Here is a 10,340-nt window from a genome sequence, read left to right on the forward strand (position 1 = left end):
TGATTGTTAAACGTAAATTGTCCATCCTATCTAAGTCTAATTTTGCCTTTTTGATTACTGGGGTCAGATTTTCCTCCACAACCTTAGCTAGGTCAGATGTTATAGTAACTCCCAAATAGACCGCGGACTCTACAACTCTCTCATCGTTAATCGGAGCAAATTGATTTACAACTATTTGTGTTTTTCCTTGATTTAATTTATACCCTGATAGAGGTCCATATTTTTTTGCCTCATTCTCGATTTCCCCTATCGCTATTATTGGTATTGATGATGTAATTGCTAAATCATCTGCGTATCCCAATATTTTAGTCTCATATCCATTCAGCACTATTGGACAAATGTTTTTATTTTTTTCTATGTGTCTAATAAATGAGTGAGGGGAACAGGGGCATCCTTGCCTAGTTCCACGCTCGATTTTTATTGCCTCGCTCAGCTTCCCTCCCACTCTCAGACTGATGCTCGGACTTCTATAAAGGGCTTTTAATGCTCCTACACATAATTTCCCAAAATTATATTTATACATTGTTGCCCAAAGAAAGTCCCACGAGACCCTATCGAAAGCTTTTTCAGCGTCCAGCAATATTAAGGACATAGGGTCTCGTGAGACATTAGTACCATCCAACAGCGCGAAGACCCTTCTGATGTGATCGGCAGTGCCCCTCCCTGGTATAAACCCGTGCTGCCAGGGTGAGACTATCTTACCAATTACCAAGCTCAGCCTGTTAGCCAAGATTTTAGAATAGGCCTTAGTGTCACTATTCATTAAGCTAATTGGTCTATATGACCCAGGATCCGTAGGGCATTTATTCTTTTTTAGAAACACTACCATTAAAGCTTCTCCCCAAGACTCCGGAGGTGCAGCACCATTCTGTATTAAAATCATGAGTCGATTAATGTCTGCTTCTAAGATTAAATAGAATTTTTTATAGAATTCTAACGGTATAAAATCGGGTCCCACTGCCTTTCCTGATGGGAGATCCTTAAAAGCTCTTTGTACTTCTTCTGGGGTAAAGTTGATCTCGAGGGAGTTATTATCCTCCTCTGTGAGCTTATCTAGGGAGGCAGAGTTTAAATATTCGTCAATTTTCGCTAGATCTGGATCCCCATTATTCTGACTGTATAATTTCTTATAATAATTCTGAAATACAGCACAGATTTCCTTTGGTGTTTTTACTATTGTCCCTGCCTCCGTAGTCATTTCTGTTATCTGCCCCTGAGTGGCCGCCTGCCGGGTTCTAATCGCTAGGATTCTTCCTACCTGTTCGCTATATTCGTGCTGCTCTTCCCTCCTGGCCAAATATTTACCAGCTGCCTTTTCAGCATATACTTCACCCACTGCTGCTTTAGCCAAGGCTAGTTTTTGCATTGCTTTTGTCACATCCTCTTTCTTTCTTAAACTTCTTACCAGTTCTTCCTCTAGCTTTGCTACTAGATTTATCTTTTTCTCTAAGATTTCTTTTTCCCGCGTACTCCGTCTAAGAGAGTAACTTAAGGTTTCCCCCCTAATACCTGCCTTCATAGTATCCCATACTATTTGCGGTGATGCTGTGCCCCTATTGTTTTCCAGAAATTCTTTTAGCCAAATTTCCATGTAAGTAACATAATTTACATCCAGTAGCAAAGCTCTTTCGAAGGTCCAGCTATTTATACTGTTCTGTGAGTATGGTATAGAGATCTCCATGGAGAGCGGGTTGTGATCTGACATCAATCTAGGCATTTTTTAATTTTCACCATCGGTATCATCGAGGGGGAAATCAAAAAATAATCTAGCCGGGCTAGAGTTTTATGGGGGGCAGAATAGTATGTGCAGCCTCCCCCTCCGTTTATATGTTCCCAGATATCGATCAACCCATTGTCCTGCATGAGCTGTATTAGCGCTCTATGGGTTTTCTTCTTTTTACCAATAAATCTTGCAGGATTGTCTTTCCACAACCCATTGAGGCCATTTATATTTAAATCGCCACATAGTATTATGGGGAGAGGCCAATTAGGTAGTTGAGAATTTATATGGATAAAAGTTTCAGGGTCATCAGCTGTTGGTGCATAGATAGAGCATAGAGTAAAATTAAAATTTTGAATTTGGCACTCCGCTAAAACCCAGCGACCATGTCTATCTACCTGTTGTTTTTTTAATGTAATCTTTTTTCCACGTGCTAATATTGCAACCCCACGTGTTCTAGTGCCCTGAGTCGTACAAGTCAGTACTTTATACCCTAGTTGTTCCAATAAATATTTTTGCGAGATCTCTATGTGCGTCTCCTGAACACAGATTAAATCAGCTTGCAGTGTTCTGAAATATTCTTTCAAATCCCTTCTTTTTCTTGCATCATTTAAACCACATACATTAATTGTGACTATGCGCATCATTTTTCTTTTTTTTCCCTCCATTTCTGTTCCCTTTCTTTCTCTGATGATGATTTTACCCCCCCTTTTCTCCCCCGGAGACCCACCCACCCCTCCCCCTCCCTTACCACCCCTTGAAGCATCCCCCCTTGAGGCATCCTGGATCCAATCGGGTCCAGGTGTGGGCGTCGATTGATCACGGCGCCTCAGTGCACCTGCCCCTCCAGCCCTGCGTGTATTTTTTTTCCTTTTTTTTTTTTTTTCCTCTTGATCATTTACCGGCATTCTTCTTTACAGTCTCTGAGATTTCTTTAAGATATTGTTCGGCCTGTATTTCGCTCGTAAAGCTGCGGGTTGAACCCCTAAAAATTATCTTCAATCTGGCAGGGTTCTGTAGGAAAACCTTTGCGCCAATTTGCTCAAAAGGGGAAAAAAGCTGCCTCAGCCTCCACCTCCTTTCAACAGTCGCATGAGCAAAATCTGGTCGAACAAAGAAGATAGTGCCATTGTATTCTCTCTTGCTTGTAGGGCGGGCTAAGTCATAGATAGATTCTCGGAGTAAAAAATTTCCAAAGAACACCAGCATTGCCCTTGGAAATTTAGATTGGTTCTGTGTTTTCCTGGATTGAGTAAGGGGGAACCGATGGGCTCGTTGGACTTCTCTCTCTAGTTCCCAGTTTTTCAATTCAGGGAGGGCTGATTTAAGAAGTCTAATTACATACCCCCTTGGGTCATTGTCTTCAACGCCCTCAGGAAGCCCTAAAAATCGCAAGTTATTTCTTCTTGATCTGTTCTCCTGATCCTCAACCTTTGTCAGTAAGTCCTGTATAATGCCTTCTTGCTTCTTTTCTTGCCTTTGTAGATAAACAACATCATTCTCCAGGTGGTCAATTCGTGTTTCAACTGACACCATTCTTTCAGAAATCTCTAGACATGTGCTGCCCACCTTATTTACAGCACCTTGTAACTTTTGGATACCTAAATGATTTCTTTGAGTATCCGTTTTAACATCTTTATGAAGTTTCCTAATTGAGCTTAATATATCTCTCAGAGATGGCTCGTCTGTGTCTGCTGCTACATCATATTCAGTGATGACCCCAGTTGAGTCCACACCGTTTTCTTGGGCCGCTATTTTTCCCTTTGATTTTTGGGGTTTTGCGGTTTTCCGAGGATTACTAGGTTCAGGATCGCTTCCTTGATCGATCGTTTCTTCGTAGGTAGACTTATTTAGTCTTTTATTCCTTATTTTTCTTGTTTCAAGTTTTTTCCTTGGCGTACTTCCTTGCCCAGGATCGCTCGATTTCCTTATACCCGAACAGCTGGATATATCTTGAGTTGAGACACCTTGATCTTGGTCTTGGCCTTTGTTAATTTCGCTTGTGTCGCTGGAAGTCGAAATACCCGTTTCATAAATATCTGCGTCAGATTCTTCTGAATGTGATGGTAAGTATAAAGCTGTTTCCGGTGAAGGCCCTATGTCTGAGGGGGAATTCAGAATTCCATGAGTGTTCATCCCCAGAGTATGTTTTTGATTTCCTCCATTCTGTATCGTTGATTCTTGGACTGTTAGTACACTGCTTGACCCTTTGGGTAGTGGGCTAAAGATATTCCGTATGCTTGGCTGCAAAGTAGTTGACTGTCCTGTCGAAGTCGCTTTTGCATTTGCTTTCAGATCTTTAATGGCTTGTAACCGTTTTGCTTTTTTCATCAATAGTTCCATCTCTTCTGTATCTTCAATATCCTTCTCCTTTTCCTTATATTGCTCCTTGCTTTTTTCTTTCTTTTTCTCTAATTCTGCAGTATTGGCTGCGTATTTATAGCCTTTAGGTTTTTCATAGTCCCCCTGTTGCTCTCTGCAGCTCATCATTAATAATTTATCCTTATCTATCTCTTTCTCTTTATTCTTCTCTTTCTCTAGGCCTCTCTTGTTGCCTTTCTCCTTCTTCTCCTTCTCCTTCTCCTTCTCCTTTGCCTTGTCCTTTTCTCTATCTTTCCCTTTATCTTTATCCCTGTCTTGTACTTGGTCTTTGTTTTTGACTTCTTTGGCTTTAGTTCCTCTAGTCTCTCGTCGTTGCTGCATTGGCTGCAATGGCTGCATTTGCTTAAATATGTAAACATTCATATTCATATTAGCATCATCCATATTATCTGCCTCTAATGCATCTTGAATTTTATCATTAGGCTCAGCTTCGACTTCAAGTTCCTCTGCCCCTTGGGCGCTCTTGCCCCCCGGGGTGTTCAATCGCGCCATAGATAGGTCATGCACCACATTTTGATCCCGTAACTCCCTTAGTTCATTCCCCACTTTCTCTGTGGCGGTGTCATTCATTTTCCCTGCCTCAGTCCCTGTCTCTTCTCGCCTTGTAGCGTGCCCGGTCTTCTCGGACTTCTCGCTCTCCTTGCTTGCAATATTCTGAGCTGATTGCAGAGTGGTTGATACCTGCCCTGGATATGTCAGGTTGAATACGGCTGACTCACTCCGGATGCACAGTGTAATATGCCGCTCCTGTATTTTGTCGTTACCATTACACATAGGCATAGGCATAGGCTTGATTCTGCTTGTAGTGCCCCCAAACAGATTGGTCTGAGTTCAGTCTTTGGGTGTGTGACATCATTTTTTGTCTGAGTGTGTACAATAAATGCTTAACACTATCATCTGATAACGCCTTACTGCTCGCCCACGCTACCATAAATAGAGAGTAAGGTATTATCTACTTAGCCTCTGCCTACCTTTGGGGATCAACTAGACTTTGTGCACACTATACCTTACTTTGGTAAGTATATACAGAGCCAGCTTCCTGCAAGTACCAGATGTAGGAACTTTATTTAAATAATTACAAGTAGCTTATCAGTCAACTAGAGAAACTTTACAAAATGCTAAGGATTCCTATAAAATATGCGGATAAAAAGAGAAGGATGGGTCCAGCATTCATTGAATGAGAGAGGTTCTGGTTATCAACAGGACATTTGCATTTGAATGGGAATTGAAAATGTCAACCTAGGTTTCTGGGCTCCTTTGAAATTGTTAAAGTGGTGAATCCAGTAACAGTAAAATTGAAATGACCATGATGGTGTAAGATTATTTGAGAATGATTTTGCTCATCAAGTGTGAGCTAATATTCATTTAATAAACATAACTAACAGCATGATCTTGTGAAAACACATGAGAGCTTAAGACTGCATTGTATAAGCATGCAGGAGTCTCAAATTTGTTTAAGATTTTGTTATTCATGAAAAGAAAGAGAAACCTACTAAAGAATTAAAGTATTATGATTATAGTGTAAAAGTGTTCATTAAAACCTTAACTTAGCAAAGTATAATTATGATAAACTTTTAAGAAAAATGATTTCTGATATTGTTTTTTTAACATGAAAACTTAAGAAAATGCTTACACATATATTTTAATGAAACGTAAATACATTATTGTTTATATGTAAATGAAAATGACGTTCTCTTATGTACCTTTATGTCTCTTCTTCTATTTTTCTTATTAGTGTGTCTAGTCCATTAGGAATTTATGATTTAGTCGTTTTCCATGTAGGCCTCAAAGCCTGCTAGCGTATTTTTCGAAATGTGGGTTTCAGAATATTGTATTTTGTCCTTCATTATTTCTAAAATTCTGATCTAATTGTTTTAGTTATGAACGTTTATCACTAGAATTTCCTTCCTACAGTTAGAGTATTCTTTCAATGAATAATTGTGTTAACTTTGTTGCAAGCCAACTTGGAAGCGAGCACGTGCATATGAAAAGCTACAAGTATCCTTCCTATTTCCGAGGTAACTAGACACATCCTTAGAGAAACAATGGACAAAGAACACAAGTATTACGTAAATGTTCCGGATGATTTGGACTGGAGAATGATCAATCCAGAATCGCACCATGGATCTCAACCAATAGAATCATGTAAAACTGAGAAGAAGTTACATTTGGGGGCTGGATTTGTGAACATTTTGAGGTATAACTACCCTGTGGGAAAAGAACAGCTGCTGGCTATTTTTCCCTGCAAACCTTGGGTGTGACATGCTGTCGGTCCGAACTCTGATCTCCATTGAACCCAACTTTCCTGATTTTCCTTTGTCCTTCATCAGCTGGTGAAGATTACATATGCTAATACCTTACAGCTGATGGGTTAGCTAATTAATGACTATTGCACGCTCTGCTTTAACTCATTGAAATCTAGGTTCGAATGAAATCATAAATTGCATACTGAAATTGCAATGTGTATCTTTCTTTTTCTCACTCTCTGTCTCCTCATGCCAGTTATTGATTTATGATGTATATTTGCTTTGTACTGTGATTTTATTGTGATTATACCTGTATTAATATGAAATAACCAAAGTATTGATAATTCTGATGTGTTTTTGTGCATTGACCATTCATCTTGAAGTTTATATAAAGGTACTTTGATAAATACACTGAGTTTGTTTTTCTTTATCGAAGTAATTATTGACACTTTGACTATTGTTGTTAGATAGGCATTTCTTCATTATAGGTCCTCATGAAGGAAATGCTTTCCGTTTCTAATTATCTGAGTCCCTATTAGCTCTTACAAAGATTTATAGGAGGACCGCAAGAATTGTAAGTGGTTGTAGAGTTTCTATGGGTCCAACCTCTTGGTTATAATAAATGATTTATATTCATGATATATTGGATGATTTGTGAAGGAGTACAAAATTACAAAATTTAGCACCGCTTCTGCTGGATCAACCCCCTCAGGTGAAAATACTTCAAATTTTTCATGTCTCTCTTATCAAGAAAAATCCACATAATTTACATACTAACCCTCACCTATCCCCATCCAGGTTGGTTCTCAAATTGAGTTTGAAGAGAATAGAATATTAAACACAAAGATTGTGTGAAGACTTTTGTTTTATCTGGTTGATTGGAAGGGGTGTGGTCCAGAGGAAAGATCTTGGGAACCCTCTCAAAATGTTCATGACCCCCCTCCTCTCGTTTGGTCAAGAAGTTTCACCAAATGTATCCAAACAAAACAAAATTGTGGGCCCCTTCAAAGAGAGAGGGTATTGTCAAGAACTGTAATGTAAACATCATCCAAAAATTAACTGAAAGGTCCAGATGGCATTTGGCAAGCAAATACCCCCGCTGGAGACATCACTTACCGTTCTTGAAAATAATCATGCAGGTACTGTTCAACAAGTCAAAGAAACTACATTTTTCCAAAATGGTGGCCACACATTTCAAAAGGCAGGTTAACTCTGTAGCCTTTTGACTTAAAGCATGAGCAGCAGAGACTCCATTGCACAGGTGCACTGTTCGCGTCACAGACTTCAACCATTTTTCAGCCTGTAGAGTAATGTTTCTTCTTCTTTGCTCCTGTGTCCAGGAGTGGATTTTCAACTGAATAGTTCTAAATTTTGAGCTCAGCCCTCTCTAGTTAGCTGGTGTGAACACCTGGGGAATTCCCCTTTAGAGTAGTGTTTCAGTTACATAATTTTTTTCATCAAGAGAATTTCCTGCCTGAGAGAAATCTAGAAGGTTTTGATGATTTGATGCAAGAATGTAAGAAAATTTGAGGAGGAATTCAAGTAAGCCACTTATTTGTATTTTTCTTAAGACTGATATTCAACAAATATACATATTAAAGATAAGAAGACTAGGGAAACATTTGCGATAAGACTTCTAGGAAAATGCCCAGTACAAACTTTCATTTTCTTAAGAACTGAAGAGATTGAAGAACTGTAGGAGACTGGGACGTATGTATAGGCTAGGAGGCTTAATGTGTTTTGCAATGGTGTCTTTATTCAGAGTTTATTGCGATATAAATATGCACAGGTATGTCTGAGAATCTCTTCTTGAAACAATAATGAACCCTTTTTGGCTTCTTCTTTTCTTTCTCTAGGTCATCATGCGTGGATGGGCTTCCCGCATTCTCTGTCAAAAGAAATGAGTGGTAAGTAACAAATCATGGATCAAGAATCAGTAATAGTCTTCCACCATCACCTTTGGTGTATAAGAGGGAATGGGGCGTGTCATGGTGGAAAGAGAAGAAGATAGATGCAGCGAGACTGGACTAACTGTCAATATTCTCTCTGTTTTTAATAAACCATATCTTCTCCCCTTGGTTTCTCTCTTTTAGTATGTGAGAGATAAAGTGATACCCATTTATATTCTGGGATTAATTAAGGGAGGTTCTAAATCAACATACAAGGGTTTCATAGTAGTTCTAGCCATTTAAAGAATTAATGGAATCCACTTTTCTTTTATACTTTGTAACCCAGTGCCTTCTGGGACTTGTAGTGTTTATGCATGCACTTTTGGGGATTTTCCTTTCTAGATAGGAAAGAAGTACTAGATAGAACACTCAACCTTTCACCAACACCTTCAATGCCCCGTATTCCCTCCCACACCCTCCTCCCGTCTCGGTAAAAACAACGATTCTGGCCCCGGGTAGTCACTCGCAACGCCGCAACTGTCAAGAGTTGCACCTGCTGACCAGCATCCTCCGGGGCAATCCACCACTCCTCTGGACCAAATTCATCTTTTTTCTCTCGCCGACTGGATCCTTTTGGTTTCTCCCATAGTGTCGGCTCTACCTCCACTCTGCAGGAGCCTAAATGGCGCTGCCTGCTTCTCCAGCGGCTTCTGTCTTGTTTCCCCAAGCGTCTGCATCCTTGTTCCTCATCTCCTCTTCCAATTTCTGTGGTTCCATGTTCACCTGGCGGCCTTCTTCTGATTAGTTGACTCCTCTGTCCTGTTTAAAGAAACAGTCACCATTTACTGACTGTGTAACTGTGGTGCGAGGTTGTGTGATCTTTCTTCCTTTTTCCTTTTAAGACTCACAACGCTGAGGGAGTTTGATGGGAGGATGACGAGGCAAAGTACAGGTAAGTGAAGCCCTCGCAGGGATACAAACCCTCACATACATCAATAGTTAAGGAAGTGTATTTATTTAAAGTAACTCTAAAAGCTGACAACCAATTAATACCATTCTTAAGAGAGGTACCAGTTCCTCTGAAGCCCCAGGTAAAGGAGAGTTCATGTCAAATATTTGTGAGTGAATGAGAATCATGAGAAATAGAAGGCATGGTGAAAAGTATTCTTGAGAGTGAATTGAATAATTAATGAAAAAGAAAGGTAATAGAGAGAGCAATAGTGGTATTACTTTTATTTTGTAGATTGCTTTCCACATGAAATTCAACCCAACTGAAATAAAACCAGAAGGTGGGTGCAGAAAGAATATAAAGAAGACAGCATAGCATACTTCGGAGGCAGTCTCTCTTTTATCCCAATGTCTTTTCCCTCCTGTGTATACATTGCATAGTGAACAAGCAAATTCCTTCACATGTGTACATAGGTGGGCTAGAGGAATTATCTTCTGTTGCTTTGGAATCTGGCACACAGTTAGTATTTTGACATAAAGAGACTGAAAGAAAAATTACATGCAGGGACAATTTCATTAGCAGATATGATGGAACTGAATTTGATTTTTTCACATTAATGAGAACTGAGATTTGAAGCTGAAAAAACAAGTGAGAACTGAAGTCTGTATTTTCGCTTTTATTTTTGTTCTGCCTGTGCTAGAAAAGGAGATAAAAAAAACTTGAATGTTGTTATCAATAATTATTTTCCTTTTTGCTTTTGGTCTCTAACATGAAGATAGTATAAAGCACTGGCTGTAAAATTTTAGGAATTACATTTACTTTAATATTAGTTGGCCTGTTGGTGTGCTTATGGACTCCCGTGGGAAATGCTTCAAAACATATAACTAGTGATGCTACAATTAGAGTTAACCATAAAGAAATTGGACAAGAGATACCAGTATATGAAAAGCATTTAGTAAGTGGCTTTAGACATAATGTGTATTCAAGAATGATCAGAAAATATATTGAAATTGTGAGCTTTAATGACTTCTTTGTGTGCACTTTTCTTCCTAAGTTGGCTGGGGAGGGGGCAACCTATGAGCTACTTGAGCTTTCATACTCACTTTCCTGCAATGTGTTCGTTACTATCTTTAATTATGAGGAGTTTCTTTCTT

At 39.3% G+C, this 10,340-nt stretch overlaps 1 long non-coding RNA gene across 1 annotated transcript in view; it reads left to right on the plus strand.

Moving 5' to 3' along the window:
* The window catches only part of LOC146810878 (uncharacterized), a 44,584-nt gene extending 35,027 nt beyond the window's left edge, over nt 1-9,557 (plus strand). The window contains exons 4-6 of the long non-coding RNA XR_014965750.1: nt 8,205-8,255; nt 9,140-9,189; nt 9,481-9,557. This is a non-coding gene — a long non-coding RNA (uncharacterized LOC146810878). The remainder of the gene's footprint in view (nt 1-8,204; nt 8,256-9,139; nt 9,190-9,480) is intronic.
* The last annotated feature ends 783 nt before the right edge of the window (nt 9,558-10,340 follow it).

The sequence above is a fragment of the Triturus cristatus genome, chromosome 7 (genome assembly GCF_964204655.1).
Source record: "Triturus cristatus chromosome 7, aTriCri1.1, whole genome shotgun sequence".
In the NCBI taxonomy this organism is placed as follows: Eukaryota; Metazoa; Chordata; class Amphibia; order Caudata; family Salamandridae; genus Triturus; species Triturus cristatus.